The 26361-nt window shown below is 43.5% G+C and overlaps 1 protein-coding gene across 8 annotated transcripts in view; it reads left to right on the top strand.

Moving 5' to 3' along the window:
* The window catches only part of SETD5 (SET domain containing 5), a 103468-nt gene that overhangs the window by 16386 nt on the left and 60721 nt on the right, over positions 1-26361 (top strand). For 4 of the 8 annotated variants that reach the window (XM_038772399.1, XM_038772400.1, XM_038772398.1 and 1 more), the window contains exons 2-3: positions 21649-22380; positions 23846-23906. The gene's annotated coding sequence lies outside the window, so the exon portion shown is untranslated. Of the gene's footprint in view, positions 1-21645; positions 22451-23845; positions 23907-26361 lie in introns of all 8 variants that reach the window. The other 4 variants (XM_038772394.1, XM_038772392.1, XM_038772393.1 and 1 more) reach the window with 4 other exon arrangements.

Genomic DNA, 26361 nt, shown 5'->3' with positions numbered 1-26361 from the left:
TTGGAACTTTTGGAGAACACTAGGACCAGGATGACCCACAGGACTGGAGGATAAGGGATGGTGACATTTTAGAAGGAATGGAAGAGACCACGCTAAAGAAAAGGATGTGCAGTTCAGTGGTTATTTGCTAGGGAGAGGGAAGGCAGGCAGGCCGGAAGGTAGCACGATAGTATGGTAGCAGGGAAACACAGTTAACGGTTGAATCGAAAGAAGATCAGCAGCATAATTTTTTCAGAGGCGTGGCAAGGGCGAAGGGGATGAAAAATAGGGAAACCACTGGAAAGTACTTACTGACAATTCCTTGAAGGTAAGGACTTACCCTAAAGTTTCTGAACCACTGTAGCTCCTAACACATCATCAGGCACCTTCAAATATTGCACTGTGTGTTTTATGATAACAGTAATGCATTTTGCTCAGTCTGAAGTCGGTAAGTAGCCTTCAGCTGCAATTTTCTTGAGGGCTACATTTAGGTATTTGAAATAGTAAGTCAGAAGTTCATTTGCGTATGTTATACATGATTTACTTACGTATATATAAATTGTGTAGTTAGGCAAATGTTTTCAAACTGTACTAGGTTTTTTTGGCCCAAAATGTTCGTTCCCTCCTCCTTTCTGTTTGTCTTTAGCCCTGCTGTTAGTCCAGTGGAAAGAACACAGCTCTGGAAATTAGACCTGGGTTCTGGTCTTGTCTCTGCAAGGAGGGGAAAGCCTGCTGGGGCTATGCTAGGCCATTGGTGGGGAAGGTTTCTGACGAAAGAACAAGCTAGGGCGTTCTGCAAAGTGGACAGACCCAATAGAAATCCTGCAAAATATCTGGCTAACGTGGGTGGCGAAGACCGAAGCAGCTACCAAGGCAACCGCCTGCTGGCTTATGGCTCTTCAGCTCGCAGCATTGGCCCCGTGATGCGGTCCCTCTGGCCCTGAAAGGGCCCTGCACGTTAAAACAACAACAACAAAAAAGCGCTTTGCAAGCTCTTCACAATGAGCTGCTCCCTCACCCACCTACTTGTTCACTGCACTCCATGCCCCAGCAGGAACACGACAGCAGGGACTAGAGAGTATGCAAACTCAATCGCTATTTCGCACAGGTTCTCGGTCCTGAAGCATCAGGACCGGTGACTCCATCTGTTTGGAATTAGAGAAAGTGATAGTTATGACAGGGTGCAGACCTAATCCTCTGAGAGCCAATCAGCAGGCTTTTATCTGGAAAGCTCCTCGATACTTTCGAATCTCTGTAAAACAAAAGTGTGAAATAAAGACGAAACAAAAGATGTAATTGGTTCCCATGATAACACTGCCACCCACAGCCTTATGCTTCGGTTTGTTTCTTATTAAAACAAGTATTTCTATCACGTAGAGAGAGCCAAGGAAAGAGTAAGTAAGCATGGTGCGGGCCACCAGAATCCTTCACTGAACCCCAAATGGCCTCCAGCCCAATTTTGGTAACGCTCATCTAAATAGCCTCACCCACAAAAAGTAGAGTTATAATCTCCCCAGAAGTAATTTGATGATCAGAAAATAGACTGGCTGTAAATAAGCTTCCTCAGTTTTCCTCTTGCTACTGTTATATTTTATTTGACAGAAATGTTTTTAGATTTGTTAGCGCTGCAAAGTCCATACTTACATTAGAGCAATGTCTCCATGCCATTGTCAGGGAAATTTGGTTGCGGACTTTTTCTTCCAGGTAAGAGAGACATGGAGCAGAAACTCTTTTCCAGAATGGTTTGAAACTGGGACTAGTCTAGATAACTGGAAGTTGGGATAGCCAAACAAAATTGGTGTGGCCTTCTTGGACAGACATTGGCCCAGTTGTGTACCATTAGTCGAGCTTTAGTTAAGAAGCAGAGCAGATGCTCAGATGATCAGCTTTCTACTGTAGTTCGGTTTTCAGATTTTAGGAAGAGCAATTGTCGTTTCTAACCAGGGCCCCGTGCCCCAGCCATTGGTATTGGGATTCTGCATCCTTGTTTGAGGCTAACAGGGTCCAAAGGCACCCGGGTGTGGGGCTGGAGGGAGGAGGTGGGCGGTGAGCTCCTCCTGCTGTGCCATTTCCTGAAACAAAAGGCCCCTGGCTATGGGACCTGGTTCAGCCAGTCTCAATTCTATTCCCAGCTCCCTTTATGTGATGTGTGGGGAACACTCTATGTGGGTTAGAGTTGTCATTGGGGGACATGATGACATCTGTGCATTCACACCTTAGCAGAAATTTTGTGAACACTGGTAAGAATCACTGTTTTCATGCTGACTGGAGAGGCAACATCCAGCAGTGAGGTCAGTTTCCACTCCCTCATCCTACCCATTCCTTTATATCATCATCATCACCAAATACATTAAATAAAATATTTGGTGTGTGTATGCCGCTGCACTGAATAGACAAGGAATCTTGATCAAAAGACAAGTGTCATTGTAGATACAGATGAAATATGTTGTTTTTACTACATGCAATTTTTAAAGGTGTAATTTATTTAGTCTTTTCCTTTCCCACCAACACAAAGTAGAGAAAAATGTTGTGGAAGAGGAGTGGGCGATGGACTGAAGAGAGGACAAGAGCAAGGGGTCGAATGAAAGAACGACCAATGGAAGGATAGAATGAAAGAAACATAAATAAACAGTCATACTCTTTCATCCTTAATGTGCTTTTTTTAATGGTATTTGTTAAGCACTTCTTATATGCCAGGCACTGTGCTAAGCGTTGGTGTAAGTACTGGTGTAATTATGTTGGACGCAGTCCCTATCCCACATTGGGCTCACAGTCTTAATCCCCATTTTAGAGATGAGGTAACTGAGGTACAGAGAAGTGATTTGCCCAAGGTCACACAGCAGACAAGTGGTGGAACAGGGATTAGAACTCACATCCTTCTGACTCCGAGGCCTGTGCTCTATCCACTAGGCCACGCTACTCCTCACGCTGCTTGCTTCAGTTTTGCTCCCCAAAGTTTCTACTATCAGTGACCCAGGCTGTACTCAATGATCCAGAGTTGATGTTTAAAGTCAAATTGATCCCAACTATCTCATTGCAGCTCTCAACTGTATTGCCAGGCAGACCTCCTTTTCTTCCGATCAGCTTTCTCAGTTAGTTTGCCCAGAGACTGATCTTACTGTTTCCACAACAGGTAAAATGGTGCCATCCCTGGTTGCCTGATGCCAACTGGGAGAGTAAGTGGTTTAAGAGAGAAACCTGAGTTTTAAGGGGGTCCATTGAACTCCAGACTATCCAGAAAAAGTCTGCTTCTTACTGTTTCCCTCTACAGTGTCTGATCTTTTGAGATCGGCGTGGAAAATGAGGAGCTGCGTGGTCTCATGGAAAGAGCACAGGACTTGGAAATCAGAAGACCTGCCTGGCTTCTCATCCTGGCGCTGCCAATTGACTGCTGTGTGACCTTGGGCAAGTCACTTAACTTCTCTGGGCTTCAGTTTCCCCATTTATAAAATGGGGATTCAATACCTGTTTTCCATCCTATTTAGACAGCGTCCCATGTGGGACAGGGAAGGTGTCTGACCTGATTAAATTGTATCTCCCCCAGTGCTTAGAACAGTGCTTGACAAAAACCATAATATTAAAAAATTCCCTTCATGGATTTAAAGATACAGATATGGAGGAAAAAGTCTATGGGTGTGAATAAAATATTAATTAGTATAGAGATAGTCTGATTATGCATGTGAACAAAAGTCTAGGCAGTGTCGTGTGTAGACGAAAGGAGAGAGTCACTAACATTTCCCTCAGGCTGAATAAGGGGTTGAAGTAGCCACTCAGCTCAGAGGAACTGTGAGAAGTCCCATTTTTACATAGACTTGGATCCACCTCTTCACAAATGCTTTTTTTGGGGGGAGCCCAAAGGTAGTTAATTTTCTCCAGGCCCCCCACTTCCAAACAATGTCTGCAGTTCAGTAATGTGAGCGATGGCTGGGCTTATCAGTTTCAGACCGTCTAGTCTTCCTTCAGTCCCTGCACTATATGAGTTTTCCTAATTGAAAAGAAGAATTCTTAAGTTTTCATAATGGTAATTGCTGATTTTTTTCCCCCAGTGATATTCTATCATATGTGCAGCAACTGCTTGGTAATCTGCTTCATTGAAGCTTCACTGTCCCTAGACCTAGTGGATAAATAACTCTCCAAAGACCTCACTTTGAAGTTGAGGAACTTTTATAAATATACTTTTTTTTAAGGAGATAGAAAGAAGGAAATAATGTATGATCTCAAAGTCTGCCGTGACTCCCTTAAGTTTTAATTTTTAAAAACCAGAAATGAGGGACAATTTTAATTGATGCTTAATTATGATTTTCTGGGTTGACTACATAGTGGTTGCCACCCTTAATTTTTTGGGGGCGGGGGGAGAATTAATGCTTTTGAAGGTTTTAAATGAATGGCAATGAAAATCAAAACAAATGTTTATTATGAACCTCCAAATTGGGTAAAAATTTAAATGACCTCCTGTGGATACCTGCAAAAGGTCAGATGGTGATTTTTAAAAAAATTGTGAATTACCCGTGAGGAAAAAAATGGTGCATTAGTTCATGAGGTATTAAGATTTAAGAGCGAGCAAATGAGGAACAAGTTTTTAGGTATTGATAATATTGAGAGGAGAGAGAGTGGAGAATTTAAAAGTGAATAGCAACACTGCACCTGTAGATATTTAAGGAATTGATCAGTCTTTGAAAAGCCAATAGCAGCTATCATTCTTTAGAATCCATAAGGACCTTGTGGAATGGTCAATAGCATAATAAATCCAAATCAAGGATCTTCCTAAACCTAGTGTTATCAGTGACCTGGGTAGTAGAATAGACAGCACAATCAGTTTGTCAATGATGTCCAATTATGTCAGAAGAGGAAGAAATGGCTAGTACCTTTGAGAGACTTTGAATGCATAGGTCTTGAATTGGTGTTGTCAGAAGTAGTGCTAATCGATATGAGGCAGTGTGGCCTACTGGAAAGAACGTGGGAAAGGGAATCAGGAGGCCTGGGGTCTAATCCCAAATCTGCCTCTGACCAGCTGTGTGACCTTGGGCAAGTCATTGATCTCTCTGAGCTTCAGTTTCCTCACCTGTAAAGTGGGAATGCTCTCCTTCCCTTTTAGATTGTGGGCCCCATGTGTGATAGGGATCCTAAGAAATCCGTATGAGACTCCTGTGAGAAGCAGCATGGTTTAGTGGAAAGAGCACAGGCTTTGGAGTCAGAGGTCGTGGGTTCTAATCCCGACTCTGCCACTTGTCTGCTATGTGACTTTGGACAAGTCACTTAACTTCTCTGTTCCTCTGTTATCTCATCTGTAAAATGGGGATTAAGACTATGAGTCCCATGTGGGACAACCTGGTTACCTTGTATCTACCCCAGTGCTTAGAACAGTGCTTGGCACCTAGTAACACTTAACAAATTCATTCATTCGGTTGTATTTATTGAGCGCTTACTGTGTGTAGAGCACTGTACTAAGCGCTTGGGAAGTACAAGTTGGCAACATATGGAGATGGTCCCTACCCAACAATGAGCTCACAGTCTAGAAGGGGGAGACAGACAACAAAACAAAACGTGTAGACAGGTGTCAAAGTCATCAGAACAAATAGAATTAAAGCTACATGCACATCATTAACAAAATAAATAGAATAGTAAATATGTACAAGTAAAAAAATAGAGTAATAAATCTGTACAAATATATATACAAGTGCTGTGGGGAGGGGAAGAGGTAAAAGGGGGCTCAGTCTGGGAAAGCCTCCTGGAGGAGGTGAGCTCTCAGGGCTTTGAAGGGAGGAAGATGGGGGGGGGTCGCGTAACTATGATTACAAATACCATCATTAGGTGCTTAATACGGTGCTCTGTACACAGTAAGCACTCAGTAAATACGATTGAATGAATGACTCTGATTATCTTGTATAATGCCTTGATTTTTTGCATAGCACTTAGTGCTCTCACATTGTGTCTCATTTTTGTCCTCACAACATTCCTGCATCTTCTCCAGTGCTCAGTACAGTATTTTGGCATAAAATATGTGTTGTGTAGTTCCCTCCCTCTGCCATCGCATCCGTGTCGCCACGGCCTCCTCTACCACAGTGCCCAGGCTGTCCCCTTGACCTCTGATGTTGCACGGGTCCCACCACCCCCCTGAATTGGGTGCCCTCCTCACACACCGGCCTTCTGAAGCTGGTCCTGGCAATAAGTAAAACTTGGTTTTCCCACTGAATGAAAGATAAGTGTCCCTCAGGTAGGCCCACTGAATATCAGTAGAGTACAGGAATTCTCCTTAAAGCTCTCTTCTTTCAGCACTCTTAATGCTGGGATTTCTCGCAGCACTATTTCATGTTAAGAGAAAGCTGCCAAGTTTTCCTTGCCCTAAACACCTGTCATCATTCAGTCTTTGATGTATTTTGACTTGCTTGAATGGAGTGATTTAAAACCCATTTTGATGGGGGAGTCCACCACCATCATCATCATCTAATGATAGATCTATTTAGCATAGATAATGGCAGATGTATAGTGGGTTAGCACAAAGTGCTTTTTTGCTGACTAGGCTGTGAAAGATAACATTTTGAAAATTAAATGCTTACATGCATAGGTAAAACATATTTTTCAAAATATTTTATTGTTACTTGTTCCTATTTGATTATGTAACTTGTGTTTTTTAAGTCTTTTAACATATATTTGCATTATTTTGATCAATTCTTGGGATCTCGGGATGGCCTTTATTTACTTTATGTGATTTCCTATGGGAAACCATACTTCATTTGGCATGCCTTCCCTTAACATTCTTATTTTCTTCAGAGCCAATTAAGAGTGCTAATCAAGGCACCGCACCAGAGTGAAAGGGATTCTGTGAGGCAGCGGTTGCATTTGCTTGACCTCGTTAAATTATGGCCCACTAGTACCGTAGTACAACAAATGGAAGGCAGTGATGGGTGCGGGATTTCTGTCTGGCTTGCCTTCATTAGCCCTTGGCAACGAGACCGTTCACAAGGCAATGAGGCTGTATAAGCCCACTGAATTATTCCGGTTGCAAATTGGGACATCGGGGCGTGATCCTGAGCTTATGTGCCCTTCCCCTTTTCTTTTTACAAATGTGGGGAGGAGAAGCTAGTGGACAGGGAAGAGGAAGTCCATTTTACAAGTCCCAGAAGGCAATGGAACCTAAGCTAGACTGTCCAGATGTGGAAATCCAAGCAGTTCAGTGAGCAAGAGCAGCAGCTAAGGGGCAGTAAAAGTCTGTGGCAGACCACTTGAGCCAGGCCATCCTGATTCTGAAACATTTGTATATTTTTTTTCCAACTGTCCAAGGTAGCCCACCAAAATCTAACATTCTTGCCTAAATGAGTGTGTAGAAATTTCACATTTGGTTAGGATGGATGATAGCCCAAGGGTTCACCCTGTACAAAACAGTGGCCCACAAGGAGCACATGGAAAAACAAGCCTTGAAAAATATGAAAATATATACAAACACAACAAATGAGGAAACACTTCTAAAAGTCTATATGGTGCCAAGTGCTGCAGTTAACAAACACGACAACCCAATAAAGCACCTGTATGTGCGTGTGGTACGGAAGGAACTATATAATTCCTGTGGTAACTTTTTCAGCTCATCACGTACTCATAGCTGATTTTTACCATCAACTTCTCCGGGCTGTGAAGTGAGAGTCCCTTCTGGGCCAGGGCCTCAGCATTTTCCAGATGGGGTGCAGGTTGCTTTTTCTCCTATTCCTCACAGCTGTGGGGTGTTCAGGCCATAGGCAAGCCCAGCTTCAAACAGGGGCAGGAAGAGAACTTGGTTATCCCCTCGTGTTCCGTAGGACGTCATCACATCATGTTGCATGTGCATGCAGCATAACGTGATGTCATACGGAAGCCCGTTTGGACCCCTGAACCTAGAGTTTCTCTGGGGGAATCCCTGACCTATCTCCTTCGCAGGTCCCTCCTGGGCCCCTCGACTCAGCTGCCATTTCTGACCCGGGCTGGGTGCTTTTAAAGTGTTAACTGTGCCCACGCCACCGTCGCCGTAGCCGCCGCTCCCTCTGCCATCGCATCCGTGTCGCCATGGCCTCCTCTACCACGACGCCCAGGCTGTCCCCTTGACCTCTGATGTCGCGCGGGTCCCGCCGCCCCCCTGAATTGGGTGTCCTACTCACACACCGGCCTACTGAAGCTGGCCCTGGCAATAGGTAAGAATGGATGCCGGACAGACACAAGTTTCTCTCATCCCAGGCCCTTCCTTCCTTCCTACCTTCCTTCCTTTCTCCCTTCCTTTCTCCGCTACCAGTCACCTCCAGCCAAGTCACCAACCTGACCCTGCTGGCTTTGGGAGGAACAGCGCATAGGCTGTGGGTGTTTCACTTTCTCCAGCTGCACAGGGGAGTGGGGTTCCTCTTCTGCCCTGCAAGCAGGAGGGTGAGGAGTACCGAACCCAGAAATTCTGCCTTGATCTCTGCCTATATTTAATCATTTTTTGGACTCCTAGCATGAATCCTTAAGAGTCCAGTATCTTCCCGGGGGTCTGACTGGGTTCACACAGCAAGCTTCTCTTGCTCCCTGGATCTGTGGGGTATGCAGGTTTTCTAAAATGGTCATATGCACTTGGATTTGTACCCTTTATTTACCCCTCCCTCAGCCCCACAGCATTTATGTACATATCCATGATTGATTTGTTTAGTGTCTCCCCGTCTAGACTGTAAACTCATTGTGAGCAGGGAATGTGTCTACCAACTGTTATATTGTACTCTCCCAAGTGCTTAGTACAGTGCTCTGCACACAGTAAGCGATCAATAAATGTGATTGATTGATTGGAACTAGAGCAGTTGCGGCCTAAAGGAGGGAGCATGGGCCTGGGAATCAGAAGACCTGGGTTCTAATTCTGGCTCAGCCACTTGTGTGCTCTGTGACCTTGGTCAAGTCACTTCACTTCGCTGTGCCTCAATTATCTAAAGTAGGGATTAAGACTGTGAGCCTTATGTGGGACAGGGACTGTGTCCAATTTGATTATCTTGTATCTACCCCAGCACTTAGTCCAATACCTGACACATAGTACTTGTTACCTTTTTTTAAAAAAAAAAAAAGAATTTTCTTTTTTAAATAAGTCTTTAGGCTAGAAAAGTAAATGCTGAAAGGGAATTTGTGGTCTACAAAATCAAGAGTGTAGGCAGGGCAAACACATTTTCACCAAATCCTATCGCACTTAAATTTTTGTACAAATACATCGTGACACATTTTCGGTTCATTTCACTTTTCTTCACAGATATTTATTTCCAGTCCATTAAATCACCTATGGGTATCACTGTTACCCATTCAGAATTCACACTGAAGCTCAAGAAAATTAAAGGAAACATTTCATCACACAAAAGGTGGCAAGAAAATATATTTTATTTCTACAAGAAGATGTGTCTTGTCTTATGCTGTTGAGTCGCCTTCGACCCATAGCAACACCATGGACACAGCTCTCCCAGAACGCCCCTCGTCCATCTGCAATCGTTCTGGTAGTGTATCCATAGAGTTTTCTTGGTAAAAATATGGAAGTGGTTTACCATTGCCTCCTTCCATGCAGTAAACTTGAGTCTCCACCCTTGACTCTCTCCCATGCCGCTGCTGCCCAGCACAGGTGGGTTTGACTTGAAGCAGATTGCCTTCCTCTCGCTAGCCACTGCCCAAGGTAGGAATGGAATGGGCATGCCTCTGCTTTACTCTCCCTCCCATAATGGAGACTGGTAGAGTACTGGAAACTCTCCAGGTGTGACCCTGAGAGAAGAAGATGTGTAGGCAGGTAATATCCATATGTTCAAGAAGGGCTTGGATAGATGCATGGACAATAGGTTCCTAATGAGTTATCAGAGGGAAATTCATTCAGTCGAAATGTTAGGAATGAATGTCTTGAGGATGACTGAGAGCAAGTATCACTTGACTGGTTGGACCATTGGCCTGAGGTAATCAATCGGTAGTATTGAGCGCCTGCTGTTTGCAGAGCACTAAGTGCTTGGGAGAGTACAGTAGCACAGAATTAGCAGATACGTTTGCTGCCCACAATGAGTTTACAGTCTAGATGGGCAGGCAGATGATAATATAAATAATTTATAACATAATTTAAAGATGTGCATAAGTGTCGTGGGGTTGAGGATAGGGTATCAAATGCCCTAAAGTCACAGATCTAAGTGCTTGGGAGAGTCCACGTCAATAGAGTTGGTAGACATGCTCCCTTCCCACAGGCAGAGCACAATCAGATGTAGAATGACATTTCTTATAGTCTTAAATTGCACTCCCAAGAGGGTGTGGGAAGGGGACTAGTGTTCTGACACAGTGATACAGTATTCTCAGAAATGAGAAACAGATAGGAAAGAATTGGCTTTGGGTAAGTAAGTAAGGATGTGGGTGACCCTAGCAGATAACTCACTGAACTTGGAACTGTACTTATTGAACACTTGATAGTGCAGCTCTACAGCACTTATGTACAGGTCCACAACTTATTTATATCAATGTCTGCTTCTCCTCTAGATTGTGAGCTCATCATGGGCGGGGAACTTGTCTACTGACTCTGTTGTATTTGTACTCTTTTAGTACAGTGTTCTGCACTCAATAAGTACCATTGATTGATTGAACTTTACAGCCATTTTGTACTGGTCTTATTTACCAAAACAAGTCCAATCTTAGATGAGTGAGAGAACATATAGGTACTTGTGAGGTATACCTGATACATTTGCTGTTGTTTAGATCCTTAGCAGAATGCTTGGACCGATTTGCAGTTTTAAAACCTGAGAGGTTTGGTGAACTTGGAGAGGGAATCTGAGTGAAGAAAAATTAAGTGAACCGGGATTGTGTAGCTTGGTGTCTAATCATAAATGTACCCAAATTAAGGCTATTTGGATTAATTTGCTAAAAAGATAATTATGCTGGTTTGACTGGCCATCAAACAGAATTGGCAAAAAACCAAAGCAAAATATACAGACGCTTCCCCAGTAATGGAAGCAGCCTAGAACATAAAATGGGGGAATTAGAATGCTTGGCAGTTAGTAAGAATGTTGATGTAATTGGCATCTCTGAGGTTTGAGGGAGGGAAGAAAATCAACGGGATACAAATGCTGCCAGGCTATAAACTTTATGAAAAGGGCAGGGATGGGTAAATAAAGTTCTTAGCAGACAAGTGGAGTAACATGGACTTTTGATGCAACCAAAAATTTATAGTAGGATTATTCTATAGACCACCTGACCAGGAGGTGGAAAGGAAGCAAGAAATATGATAAGAGATTGAGGGTGCCGCAAAACTACGTTGGTGAAAATAGTGCCTATCAGGAACAGAGTGCAGGAAAAAGTTTTGCAGTTGGAGAAGTGGTTCTTTTTTTGGGGAGGGGGGGCAGTTAGCCCAAGACCCATATGAAAAGTGAATATATGGATTAAATTCTGAGTGCAGGACGTCTGTATGAGAAAGCCACTCTGTAATGGGGATCACCGCATAATTAATTTGAACATTCCTGCCTCTAAAAAATACCTTTTAGTTAGTCAACTAGGATAGACTACGAACCAATATAGGAAAAAGCTGAAAGAAGTAGGTTTTTTTTTTTTTTATAAAAGTAGTTTACAAGATGTTTGAAGGCTCTTGAAAATCACCATGTTAGAAGCCCGGGGAAAATGCATCCCCAAACAAAAAGGAAGATGCTTAAAAAGGAGCTGGAATCCATCAATCAGTGATATTTATTGAGCACTTACTGCGTGCAGAGCACTGTACTACACACAGGAGAGTCTAGTACAAAAGATAGGGGAAATGGCAGAGTATACAGCTATGTATGTAAATGAAGTGGAGCTGAGGGTGGGGAGAAAAATACGAGTGCCTAAGGGGTCCAGACTCAAGTGCGTAATTGCAGTAGGGAAGGTGAAGATGATGGGAAAATGAGGGTTTGGTCAGGAAAGGCCTGTTGGAGGAGATGTAATTTTAGGAGGGCTTTGAAGGTGGGGAGACTGCTGGATATGAAGGGGGAAGGAGTTCCGGACCAGAGGGAGGACACGGACAAGGATTCAGCCGTAAGATTGAGGTATGGTGAGTAGGTTGGCATTGGAGAACTGAAGTGCGCAGGCTGGGTTGTTGGAGATTAGCAAAAGGGATTAGATTAACTAGAAAAGCATAAAAGAGACAGTAGTGGGGGAAAAGGCATCCTTTAAGAACTGGAAAGCTCACCCAATGAGGAGGATGGGAATGCCCCCAGAAAAAGGAGCAGCTCACGGGATGCTGGTTTTTTTTGTCAGTGTGAGTCAAAAAGGAGTCTTTGGAAGAGATGCAAGATGAAAGAGATGTCTTCAGTACATAGAAAGGCAGAAGTCAGCTAAGAAATCAGTGGGGCTACTTAATGATTGGTGTAAATGGCCTACGCAGGAATGATAAAGTGATAACTGCAAAGCTCAATTCATTCTTTAGTTTGGGAAAATGCTAGAAAGACTGGCACAGAAACTGTTTTTCAGAGTAGACTGGTGAGCTGAATTCAACTGGGATAAATAGGATGCTGAGACCAAAATAATAGCTATGTAAACAGATCTACCCCAAAGTGCTGAAATTACTCCAGGGTTGTAGACCTTCTGAGAGACTATATAACACGTCATTACTATTGTGCTTTACTGGAACACTGGGGAACCACCACTGGAGCTCCCATCTGTAAGGAGGGTTTCAGAGGGGACATTGCTTAATTTCACTTTGATACCTGGCAAATTGGTAGGATCCGTAATTAAGTTTGGGATCAATGATGAAGACCCTATTGGGGGAAAGAACATGGTTTCTGTAAGGGGTAATCACTAATTTGCACATGTTCTTTAAAGGTATTAATAAGCATGTGCAGAGAGGGGGAACTAGTAAACACACTCTATTTAGATTTTCAAAAGGTTTTTGACAATAGGAAGCAGAGTGGCCTAGTGGAAAGAGCACAGGCCTGCAAGTCAGGGGCCCTGGGTTCTAATCCCGGCTTGCCACTTGCCCTCTATGGGATCTTGGCACTTCTCTGCACCTCCATTTCCACGTCTGTAAAATGGGGATTAAGTTTCTGTTCTCCCTTCCCTTTAGACTGAGAGCCTCATGGGAAACGGGGACTGTGTCTAACCTGATTATCTTGTATCTGCCCCAGTGCTTAGCACAGGGCTTGGCACATAGTAAGTGCTTAACCACAATTATTAATATCATTATTAATGTTCTAAGCCTAAGGTTGAAAAAGTAAAACAATTATCATTCTCAGCTGTAAAATGGGGCTAACAGATCTACTATTCCTCCCTCTTAGATTGTGAGCCCCGTGATGGAGAGGGATTGTTGGCTGCCCTGATTATCGTTTATTTATCCTACTGCTTAACACAATGCTCTGATAATAATGGTATTTATTAAATGCTTACTATGTATCAAGCACTGTTCTAAGCACTGGGGCAAATGCAAGGTAATCAGGTTGGACACAGTCCCTGTCCCACATGGAGCTCACAGTCTAAGTGATAACGTAGCATTTAATAAATGCTATTATTATTGTGTGATTGAGGCAATGTTCTGTCATGGATAGAATAGTGGCTAAAAGATTGGAAAAAGCGGTTAGAGAGAAAGACCCCAGGAGTCAGAGCAAGGGTCCATTTCACTTAATAATAATGATGGTATTTGTTAAGTGCTTACTATGTGCCAAGCACTGTTCTAAGCACTGGAGTAGATACCAGGTAATCAGGTTGTCCCACATGGGGCTCACAGTCTTAATCCCCATTTTACAGATGGGGGAACTGAGGCCCAGAGAAGCTAAGTGACTTGCCCAGAGTCACACAGCTGACAAGTGGAAGAGGCAGGATTAGAACCCATGACCTCTGACTCCCAAGCCTGTGTTCTTTGCACTAAGCCATGCTGCTTCTCAAGCTTAACAGCTTGAGAAATTATTTGGAAGAGGGAGTGTGCAGTGAAAGTATGCATATGACACTAAACTCAGTTGATGAAATGTAAGTGAAATCAATCGGTGTTTATTGAGCACTTACTATGGACAGAGTACTATACTAAGTGCTTGGGAGGATACAGTACAACGGAGGTAGCGGATATGTTCCCTGCCCACAACAAGTTTACAGCCTAGAGGACTGATAGAGATAAACTCTAAGAAAAGACTTGGTAAGGCTGAATGAGTGGGTAGAAAATGGTGAAGGAGTTTCAATATGAGGATAAGAAAATGCATCTAAGGAAAAATAATTCTAACTACAATTTTGTAATGATGGTGTGTTCTGAATTATCACTCTCGATTCAGGACAGAGATCTTGGATTCATGGCTTTGTTTTCCCCTGTTAATCATGGGTTCAGTGACTGGCGGTAGTCAGAAAGGTCATCATTATTCTGGGTATCATCTGGAAGACTGTAGAAAATGAAATAAAAAGAATACTTCTGACAATAAATAAAACATTGGAAGATCTGCAGCTGGAATACACAAGCAATTTTGGTCACCACGTCCTGGGAGCCACATGCTGATTCTGGAAAAGGTACAGGGAAAGTGAGCCAAAATGACTAGGAGGATAGAGTAGCTTTTGTCCAGAGATAGACTACAAAGGTTAAACTGGAAAGTTGACAAGATTTAAGACTACAAAAATCAACAAAGTACAGTGCTCTGCACACAGTAAGCGCTCAATAAATACGATTGAATGAATGAAGGTGAGGACAGGTTGAGCCCAGGATTTTTGTTCACCAAATCCCATACCACCAGGCAAGGGGGCATCTATTGACACCTGAGGGTTATCGATTGAAAAGGAACCGAAGGAAACGTATTCACACAGCTAATGGTTAAGCCTGTGGAATTAGTTACAGCGGGAAGTTTGGGTGGCAGGAAATATCAATAGATTCTACAAGGGGGTGGCTGAATTCCTGGACAGTGGGCCATAACAGGGTTATTAGAAGAAAAAGCTAGAAATAAATGCTATGAGGAATTAGAGTAACTATCAATCAGTGGTATTTATTGAGTGCTTACTGTTGTGTAAAGCACTGTACTAAGCAGCTGGACGAGAACAGTACAACAGAGTTGGTAAGATTTGTTCCCTGCCCGCAAGGAACTTACAGTCAAAAGAGGAAGACAGACATTAAAATAAATTATGCATATGTACATAAGTGCTATGGGGAGACAGACATTAAAATAAATTATAGATATCCACCTAAGTGCTGTGGGCTAAGGGTGGGATGAATAAACCATACATATCCAAGTGCAAGGGCAAAATTCCAAGTGCACACTGTTCCCCCAGGCAGTCTCTAAGATACAATACTGGGCTGAGTGAACAATTGGTCTGACCCAGTATGCCATGTCTTTTATTCTTAAGTCCATTGTAAATGTTAGTGATATGAAAATTTCACCCCAGTTCATGTAAAATAGGAGAATTTGGTTTCTGGTACCTGAGGCTTTTAAGTAGAGAACCTGATAACACTTTATAATAATTTTGCTGGATTATAGTGGGGGGAGAGGGGAAAGAAGCCCCAATATTTTTGGAGCTGATTGACAGACCTGTTCTCCAAGCTGTGATGGAAAAAATTGCCTCTGGGTCCCTGGACAGAGGGTTCCAGTTAGGGACCCCTTCCTTCCCCCATTGGTCAGGTGAATATTACAGCCAGGGGTGTCTAAACTCTCAGACATTCCTGGGCCTTGAAGTCTAAGGGCTAGAAGATGTGCACGATGCGGTACCTACCATTTCAAGTCCTGTATGAGGAAATTGTATTTGAAGTTTGGCGTTTGGAGCAGCTCTGAAAACAGGACTTCCTCAGGCAGAATTCTTTCTAATCAAAGTGTCTCCTAGGACCTCAGATATCTCCGTAAGCCCCAGGGCCAGTCAACCCAGTTACCCCTGCGTTAACTCCGCCCGTGTCCCCAAGCATTGGCAAAGATACATAAAGGAGCCATTTTTCAAACAACTCAAGGGTATGCACACTTGAAATATAATTGGACCAGAACAGTGCTTGAGAGGTCAGCTCCATCTACCAGCCTTTAGACAAAATTAGCAGTTACACTGAATTTAAAGCTCTCTTAAGAAGGGCACACCATAGCCAGGATCGCTGTCATCATCACCAGCTTTTGAGCATCTGCTGTATAGAGCACTGTATTTGACACCTGGGAACCTAGAAGACAAATAAAAGACAGTTTCTTCCCTGAAGTAGCTAATAGTCCAAATGTACACATTCACCTGGAGTTGCCCATTCCAGTTGTTAATAATTTTCACTTTCTGGAAGTTCTTATATTCCACTGAAAATTCCATATGCTGGAACGTAAAGGGACTGTGTCTACCCCAGTGCGTAGTACAATGCTTAGCACCTAGTAAGCATTTAACCAATGACCACAATTATTATTCCAAACCCATTTCTTTGTATTCTCTTTTCAATGGAGATGGAAAACAGCTGGTCACCAATCTTCTCATGAGGATTCTTCTTACACTTAAAGGTTGTTTTTCACCTCCACTCCTTGGGAACAAACTTTGGAACATTAGCCACTTAATCTGCATGCTTTGTTGCTGCTACTTCCCCTTTTATAAAATCTCTCCCCTCCTTTTCAGGACATTGCCTCATGTGAGGGAATAACATTTATGAGATAGGGTGGTGACTGCCTTGTGGGGACTGCTCTATATGTTTGAAATAAGTTGGGCAAATGTTTGAATCCCTTTTGGAGAATTTCCCTAACTGAAATGCCATTTGCTTCCAGACCTTTTGGTTTTATGTTCTAAGGTGTAAATAGCCACAGAGCAGAAGAGTTCCTCCAAAAGTGATGTAGCACCCCAGATCATAGAAGTGGGGGCATGGTCTTATCCATGCCCTTCAGCCAAGGTGCTACACACCTGTGGAGACCTATTTTTTTTTCCAGGTGAGTAGGCTCTATTTCATTGCACAAACTCAGTCTATGCGGAAACAGGGTATGGGGTACAAAAGCAAATCGTTCTGTGGTTGGAATTCAGATTAAATCCGGATTTTGCCTTTAGAACCCAGTCAGGAAGACAGTGTAGATGGTTTCTGGTCTAAGATGCTGCATCCTCAAATCACTGGAACTTAGGCATCCTTTACCCTTGAGGCAAAGTTGCTTGGAAAATGCTTTTGAGGACCTGTTGTGGAAATGGAAGCCCAAGTCTGTTGGATCATTTCCTTGCAGTTTTTAGCCAGGACTCTTCAGCTGCCAACTAGATTGTAGACAGACTTTAATTTATTTTTCAGTTCTAGGAAGAGGAAACTCCAACTTTGGTGTACACCAATTTCATTAAGAAATTTAATGAGAGAACCAGAAATCTCCTGGAACTCCTGCAAGAAAGATTTTGCTCCCCATTTTTGAAATTTCCTGGCCTGTAGTAGTCAGAACTACATGACCCTTAAGTTATGGGAGCAGCTAAAAGAGAGTCTTGTGGGTAATTGAAATTAGAGAGACGCTAAGGTGGCATTTATCTTTCATTTTAGGATTCCTTCTTAAAAAGTTTACTCTCAGGAGAGACTTTAAAATAAGGAATCGCACAAGGGAGTTTGGTTAAAGAAGGCATGGTGGACCTACTGTTCTTAAGGGTTTTTATTATTGTGAAAATCTTTGTCTTGGATACCATAACTGTTCATTAAAGCTCTGTTCATGTGTCAGAGTTTTAAGCTTTGAATTCCTTCCCAACTCCTGCACAGGAGACACCTGGTCTGCCAGGTGGGATAGAACATGTGCAGTCAGGTTGTTGACTTGTATGTTCTGTGGATTTTCCCCATTTCAGGCTCCTGGCTCTAACAGTGTTCAGAGCATTCCCACTAGTCCCAAAATGAAGGCCTCTAAGCACTTAGTGATTAGTTTAAGCAACAGCCTGAGAAGTTAGAGTAGAGGCATTTTCAGACTGCAAGCATTACAGTATGGGTTAGAATATGAAGTGCTTGTTTTGGGGTTTTTTTTTTTCTTCAGAGTATAACTCCTGGTCTTTCTTGGGACAAATTAAGTAATACATTCCCTTGGTATGAGGAACTTAGAAATCAGTCTACCACCCTTTCCTGCCCTGGAGGAGGCAAGCCTCTTAAAGCAGTGAAGGCAGCCAGCCTCCTCTCACTCCATTAGGAGAATCCTGGCTAGTTCAGTTTGACCAGAGCTATGGGGAGTGGAAGAAGTAGGTTGGAAAAACTAGAAGATTGTGAAGTGGTCGTTCTCCTCGTGACCTAAATCTAAATCTGCTGTAACTATTGAAGGTGCTCTGCCTGAGTCTCCATAATGTTCATATCCCACTTCTCTGGTAGGAGAAGGGATTAAATACAGGGTTGGAACATGGGAAAGGGGAAGCACAATTCAAGGATTCAGTGGAAGAGCCTGGCAGCCTTAAATTTAGCTCTTAAATTAAATGGGTCTGCCAAATACTTCAACCCTGTGCATGCTAATCACTTGTCCTCAGATTGTAAATCTAATCCTTTTCTTTTCCCTACAGTCATTCTCCATTACTCAGAGGCTGATTTTCCAGTTTATGGATTATCAAGGCCCTCCTTTAACTTGCCGCTTACCTTTTGGCCATGAGCTGAGGAAATGGGTCGAATCAGTTGATTGATTGAACGAACCATTGATTGGTAGATCAATCAGACAATGGTATTTGAGTGCTTCATAATAATAATGATGACATTTGTTAAGTGCTTACTATGTGCCAAGCACTGTTCTAAGTGCTGGGGAGGGATACAAGGTAATCAGGTTGTCCCACATGGGGCTCACAGTCCTAATCCCCATTTTACAGATAAGGTAGTCGAGGCCCAGAGATGTTAAATGACTTACCCAAAGCCACACAGCTGACAAGGGTGGAGCCGGGATTAGAATCCATGACCTCTGACTCCCAAGCCTGTGCTCTTTCCACTGAGCCACACTGCTTACCGTGTGCAGCACCATTGTACTAAACACTTGGGAAAGTACAGTACAATACAGTTGGTAGAAACAATCCCTACCCTCAAGGAGTTTACAGTCCAGTGAAGGAGCTTGCAATCTAGTGGGAGAGGCAGGCATTTTTTTTGTGGTATTCCTTAAGTGCTTACTATGTGCCAGGCACTGTACTAACTGCTGGGGTAGATACAAGATAATCAGGTTGGACACAGTCCCTATCCCACAAGGGGCTCTCACAGTCTTAATCCCCATTTTACAGAGAGATAGAGAAGTTAAGTGACTTGCCCAAGGTCACACAGCGGCCAAGTGGCAGAGCCAGGATTGGAACCTAGACTCGTGCTCTTTCCACTAGGCCGTGTCCCTGACAGGGCAAGTTTTCTTTGTGCTGCTCCTTGATCACAGGTCACCCCATCTTCCCCTTCCATCTCCCTTCTGTTTCCTCCAGCCTAGTTCCCGGAACTACCCCTGTGATTTTGTCTCTCCACAGTCTTTCTTCCTCTCCCTCCCATCTCCTCCCCACCCCCTCTGCCCCCATCCCTTCATTCACCCTAACTGTAGACTGTTGCCCCTTTCTCCTGGTTCTAGATCATATCCTCCTTCTGCTTCCCTCATTTTCTCCAGCTCATTCTCCCACTCTCCCTGGCCTTCATTTTCCAGTCCCAGGAGCTTCCAACCCATCTTTATCACCTGCTTTCCCTTTCTCCCACCAGATCTTTCTTGCTGCCCTTGTGTTCTCCCCACTTTGTCTAACAAATAGGGTTTAGGTCAGTGTGGGGTGAAGAGACTTTATTTACAGTCATTTAGAAGTTGATTAGCAGAGATTATCTGCTCCACAGGGCTCCTTTTTCTTGGCAGTTGCTTAAAGAGTTAGGACCACTTAAATAAATCAATAGTGTTTATCCTGCTACTGTGTTTAGAGCACAGTGCTAAGCCCTTGGGAGAGAACAGTAGAGGTATAAAACACTATCCCTGCCCTCAAGGAACTTTCAATCTAATGGCATTCCTTCCTACTGTGAAAATTAGTAAGAATTTTTTGAACCTTATGGTTCTGTATGTATAGTGTCTAGGTCCTCAAATATATATACTTGGTGATGAATTGTAGTTGTATTTATTTGAATGCCCACTTGATGCACTGTACTAAGTGCTTAGGAAGTACAGAATAACAAAGTGACACATTCCTTGCCCACAAGGAGCTTCTACTGTAAATGGAGGAAGACTATATACTTTTTTATGTCCTTGGTGTTGAAATTGAATAGGATGGTCACTTGTTTCCAGTGCTGTCACTGTGCTTTTCAGAACTAGTACATCAGAAGGAAAGTGAATTTATAATGTTTGGCTGGCATTTCAGTGTTTTGATTTTTTTAAATTTGCAGAATTTAATTATCAAAAGTCTTATTGGATAACTGAAGAACCATCTACCTTTAGTGGCAAGGGTATGATGGTTTAGTCACTCAGTAGTTCTTCCAATTTTGGTTTTAATATTAATGATGGAGAATAAAGGGCCTGAGGGGGCTGAGTGAAAGGAAGGAAATAGAGAAAGGCAAGGCCTATGAGATACCAGTGTAATTTGGAAGAGGGTTTCAAAATCACAAAGAGCATTTTAAAACTGGATCCCAAAGCAATAGTAACGTGAGGGTTAAGCTGAGGGGAAGGTTAGGCATTAGTCATGCTTTCAGATCTTACACTATGATATTGCCATTGGGATTACTTAAATGGCTTTTGTAAGCCCCACCTTGTGTGTGAAGGTGCCCTGGTCCATTGCTCCTACCGGTATTCAACCCACCAACTCCTAAACCTTTCCTGAATCTTTGCTAAATCAACCTATCTGACCAAGAGCTGGTGAACATATGGACGTGTGTGTGTGCATCTGAGAAATGTTTCCCCCTACACAGACACAGATACAGATATGGTGTGGGCTTTTTCTGACTCTAAAATGTTTAGCCCAGACTTTGGGTTTCAGAAGAGGATGTTGAGAAGGGAGTACTTCCTCATCAAATAGGGTGAGGAAGTTAACTGTAAAATTCCAGAATCAAGGTTTAATTCTTTTAGTTGTTTCTTCTCTTCATAAAAGCTCAAAATCCTACCTCCCTGCTCTGATTGTTATTTAAAAGAGTGATTCAAGAACTGTAAGCTTTGCTAGTTTTTTTAAAACCGCCATCTGGGAGACTCCAAAATGCGTGTGGGCACACACTTGGTGTTTTGGAAGAGTAAATTAAAGGGAGGGCTCAGAGAGATGGGCCAAAGCTGTGGGGCATGGGAGGAGGGAGGTGGGGAGGAGGAGAGAAGGAGGGGGGAGAGAGAGAGAGAGAGAGAGAGAGAGAGAGAGAGAGAGAGAGAGAGAGAGAGAGAGAGAGAGAGAGAGAGAGAGAGAGAGAGAGAGAGAGAGAGAGAGAGAGAGAGAGAGAGAGAGAGAGAGAGAGAGAGAGAGAGAGAGAGAGAGAGAGAGAGAGAGAGAGAGAGAGAGAGAGAGAGAGAGAGAGAGAGAGAGAGAGAGAGAGAGAGAGAGAGAGAGAGAGAGAGAGAGAGAGAGAGAGAGAGAGAGAGAGAGAGAGAGAGAGAGAGAGAGAGAGAGAGAGAGAGAGAGAGAGAGAGAGAGAGAGAGAGAGAGAGAGAGAGAGAGAGAGAGAGAGAGAGAGAGAGAGAGAGAGAGAGAGAGAGAGAGAGAGAGAGAGAGAGAGAGAGAGAGAGAGAGAGAGAGAGAGAGAGAGAGAGAGAGAGAGAGAGAGAGAGAGAGAGAGAGAGAGAGAGAGAGAGAGAGAGAGAGAGAGAGAGATTTTGCACATAGAGTGGTTTTGGAGTTAATCAGAGAGAACTCCTTGGCTGAGTTGCTGTCTGCATAGGCTGTTAACAATTGTTTCTCTGGCAGCAGATCTTGTTCATCAGGATTACATCATCTCTGGGAGAATGTCCAAGGTCCGAAGCCCCGGTACAAAGATGTTCTGAAGCAGATGAGGCCTGTTCCCTTTCTGAAGCGGCACTCTTCTTCCTGCCAGTCTTCTTCACAGGATTACTGAAGTGGACCTGTTCAGAGTTTCTTTCACTGGATTGGCTGCTTATTGGACTTTGTCTCCCAGCTGCTTCCGGCTCACCTGGCTGATGCAATATCTTTCTCTGAAATCTGTGTTGGAATTGGCTCTTGTAACACTTTTTGTTTATCTTCTCTGGGAGTGGCCAGACAGATCATGAGTGCCTTGCATTCTGTAAGTCATGTGGAGAAGGGATCATCAGAATGACAATTGCTGAGGCGACTCTGCCATCCTGGAGAAATCCTGTTCTAAAGGACAGGGGTGACTGTCAAGTGTCTGGCATGCTCTGTTCGACTCCTTTCCCTGGAAACAGTGCATAGATGATGACTCCTAGAGGGTGTTCAGTGCCGAGAGATTCTCTGATTCCACACCTGCTTCAAACAACAGCCTGTGGCTCCATGTGGATTTTATTGGATTCTTCTGGGAATTGTGATGCTGACAAGAAGTTCAGAATCTGCGGCAGTCATGGTCTCTTTACTACTCGCACTCATACACCCTTTTTTTCTCTCGTTTTCTCTCTCTGTTCTTCCTTCCTTCCTTCCTTACCACTCCTAAAGGATACCGCTCCCTCCGTGGTAATTTCGTTTTTCTGCTTCAATATTTTGCCTCTCCTCATCTTGAATCTACTCTAAAATACAAATCAAAGTAAGTACAGTCAGTTCTCCTATAACGCGGGAGTTACATTCTTTGAAGAACCTCACGTTAAGGAGAACTCACATCAAAGTCCATTCACCTTGACCAACTCTGCGCACACGCGCACAGCCGATTCTTCCGACATCACATCACGTTCTATCCAGATAGGCGCGTGTTGTCGGAAGAACGTTCCCTAATCCCCCAGCAGCATTCCGTCCAAACCGGGTAGTCAAAAGACACATTTTGGGAGAACTGACTAATTGAGCCTACGTTTTGTAGAACGTCCACGCCCTTCTGACAAAACCGTTTTATATCTTGGCCCTCCTTATTTTTAAATCTTGAAGATAACCGTGCTCTTCCCAAGATAAATTATTTGTCAGGCACAATGCGTACCCCAATTTCATTAAGAATACTATAAAATAATATCAGTAAAATATATTTGATCTGAAGTGCTTGGTAACTGAAATGTGATGAAAGCCTCTCTGGGATTATATAATGCTCTCTATAGAAGCTCAGGTTTTACTGTAATACCTTCTAGCTAATGTTAAATTTGGTATATGAATAGATGGGAAAATGTGTTCTTTAAGGGGCAGCGGAACACTGCTTGATTACGAATGGAACTATCAGCCATTTTCTCTGAAAGTTCCAGTCACCCGCCTCGTTTATTTATTTTATGTATTTATTTATTGGTAGCTGCTCCGTTTTGACCCTGTCTCTAGAACTGAGGCAACCGTATTGTCATCAAAAGTTTCACGGGACTTGTCTGTAGCAGGAGTTGGCCTCAATTATGTCCCTCTCCTTTCTGCCTAGATGTGGTAACTTGCTCAAACAGTAGTTGCTATGCCCTTTATGTCCCATCCAGTGAGTGAGATTTAACCAGGGAAGCAACTGGGTTGGGGCAAAGGGCAGAGCGAAAGGAAGGTCCTCCATGTGTGTCTCCCTCTCCTCCTCCCCCCGCCACCCGCCCCAAGCTTGAGAGAGAAAAAGATGGGAGGAGACTCGGGAAATGTAGCTGAGTTACTGAAGGTTCTGACTTAAGGGAAATAGAAATGGGAGAGTGGAGCAACCAATGACAGGATAGGCTATTCAGTTTTCTTCCCTCTAGTGTTAGAGAAGAAGCAATTTTCCTTTCTTCCATCTCCTGACTTTTCTGGAAAATTGGTCAATGGGGTTGGGCCTGAGGGTTCATGGGAAGGAGGTGGTGCTGGATTTGGCATAGCAGGGCAAAGAAGGTAATGATACTGAACTAACTATGAGGGGGCAGCTAGCCAGAATGTGTTCAAAGAGTGAAGCCAACTACCATGAAGGGTATTCTAATTGCTTAGGAGAGGTTTATACAGTACCTAGTTCAGCGTCCCCCTATGGCATTCCTTCAGTCCTAATTACTTGTCTCTCAACTTTCCCCAGATCTTCAGAAGACGCTGGCAGAGAGGTTATTGGGACTTCACATCCACTGGTCAATATAAAGGTGACTGAATCAAAATGAATTCCCATGACTCTTTAGTTTTCTATTTGTTTTTAATGGACTGTATTGCTGTTTAACGGGTGCTTTTTCATCAACTGCAAAGAAATGTTCTGGGTAAGCGAACATATTGAGAGAGTGCAACCTGTAAAGGATGAGAGCTAATTCCGTTCACTGTGATTTTAAAGCATCTGATTATTTTTGTCATCATTATTATTATCATCATCATTGTTTTTGTGGTATTCAAGAGCTTACTATGTGTCAGTCAGTGTTCTAAATGCTGGGGTAGATACAAGTTAATCAGGTTGGAGCCCTGTCCCACATGAGGCTCACCTTTGAACTAGGAGGGAGTAGGATTTAATCCCCATTTTACAGTTGAAGAAACTGGGGCCCAGAGATATGAAGTCCTTGCCCAAGGTCACACAGTGAGCGATTGGCAGGGCTGGGATTAGAACCCAGGCCCTCTGGCTCCCAGGCCCATGCTCTTTCCACTAGGCTATGCTGCTTCTCATCAGATAAAACTGCAGAAAGTTCTGTGTCTGGCAGTGGGAATCTCATTGCTGTGCAAACATTTAGAGTAAAAGCAGCAAATTAGGTGCCATTGCACTTAGAGCATGTTTGATTCAAGAATCACCTAAAGTCTTAAAAACATGAATATAGTAATTGTGGTATTTGTTAAGCTCTTACTGTGTGCCAAACACCATAGTGCCTGGCACATAGTAAGCGCTTAACAAATGCCATCATCATTATTATTATTACTACGTGCTGGGTGGCTATGTGATTTTTTGATTTTACTTAGGGAGAGACATTTAGAGTCAAAGAAATTGTTATTGAAGGTCCCCCCAAAAGTTGGTTGTGCAACCAGCTCCTACATTTAAAAGTCCTGGTGTCCCTTTCAGTTGCACAAGCAAATCATAATTTAGAATGCAGGTGATGAAATTTAATGGGAGAACTACATATGCTGGTCTGATGTGTAGTGTATGGTTATGAAGTGGATAAAAATGGACGAAATATAAGGGCAGTACAAAAGAACAGGAATGTTCAGAAAGTGGGTCAGTGCTTAATTTTGGAAGGTAGTCATTTAACACAGAGATGGAATCGGCAGATCCACCACTCAGCCTGTGTGGTGGTGTTCGCCCTTGGGAAATCCTTTATTTTGGCTGTCCAGAAGTTGTCTCGCCCATCCCAGTCTGGAAGCTAGAATATTCCTTGTGCTGAGTGCTCTTGGCAAACATTGGACTCAGCATGCAGAAACCTGTTTACTGTAGATCCGAAATTGGTTGGATCAGGGAGGGATTCATGTGATTTCTTCATCCTTGACTGGAAAGGTTTATTTATCATGCTCAGGGCTTGCACTCGGGACATTTCCTTTCGCTCTCCAATTGAGGCAGTCCATAGGTTGTTTGGGAACTCCTGTCTCGGGACATCCCAGAAGGTCTTGGCCCAGACTGTCCCGACAGTCCTGAACTACCTCCCCCTCCCCTAAAACATCGCATGGAGGATCAGCACCCTGCCCTTCCTTCCTCCTTACCTTTCCCTCTTCCCCCGTCCCCCACCTTAAATTCACTCTGGATTTATAGGAAACCAAGTTCTAGTCCAGTGCTCAGCACACAGTAAGCGATCAATAAGTACCATTGTTGATATGGTCAGTTTACTCATAGGTAATGCTGCCGGAGTTAAGGAGCTGAATGTGATATAACTGTGTCCTGTATTAAGCACTTATTAGCTGTTAAGCGCTGGGGTGGATGCACGTTTATCAGACTGGATGTGACCCCTGCCTCACACAGCATTTCCATTCTAGGAGGTAGGGAGAGCATGTAATAATAATAACTGTGGTATTTATTAAGCGCTCACTATGTGCCAGGCACTGTACTAAGAACTGGGGGGGAATACAAGCAAATCAGGTTGGACACAGTCCCCGTCTCACATTGGACGCAAGTCTTACTCCCCATTTTACAGATGAGGTAACTGAGGCAGAGAGAAGTGAATTGACTTGCCTAAGGTCACATGGCAGACAAGTGGCAGAGCCAGGACTAGAATCCATGACCTTCTGACTCCAGGCCCATACTGTATCCACTAGGCCATGCAGCTTCCCCATGTCTACCCTGTTTTACAGCTCAATCGATCAAGGGTATTTATTGAGCAGTTGCTGTGTGTTGAGCACTGTACTAGACGCTTGGGAGAGAACAGTACCGAAGAGTGGGTAGGCACGTTATCTGCTGTTTTCATTGCCCCCACCACCCAACCCTGCAACTCAGGGGTCAAGAGTTCAGGTTCAGATTCCATGGGCATCACCAAGAGTAGCACCAACCACATGGAGATGGCTATAGCAATACTACAAATCCTTACTAGAGAGTTTTTGCATGCATAGAACAGTACAGACAGGCGTGGAATAATACAGAGACAGACAGGCAGAGATTAGCCAACCAGCATCCATTCCCTTTTCTGGGGAGAGATCCCA

This window comes from Tachyglossus aculeatus, chromosome X1 (genome assembly GCF_015852505.1).
Source record: "Tachyglossus aculeatus isolate mTacAcu1 chromosome X1, mTacAcu1.pri, whole genome shotgun sequence".
NCBI lineage: Eukaryota > Metazoa > Chordata > Mammalia > Monotremata > Tachyglossidae > Tachyglossus > Tachyglossus aculeatus.
This window is presented reverse-complemented; position numbering and strand designations above follow the sequence as displayed.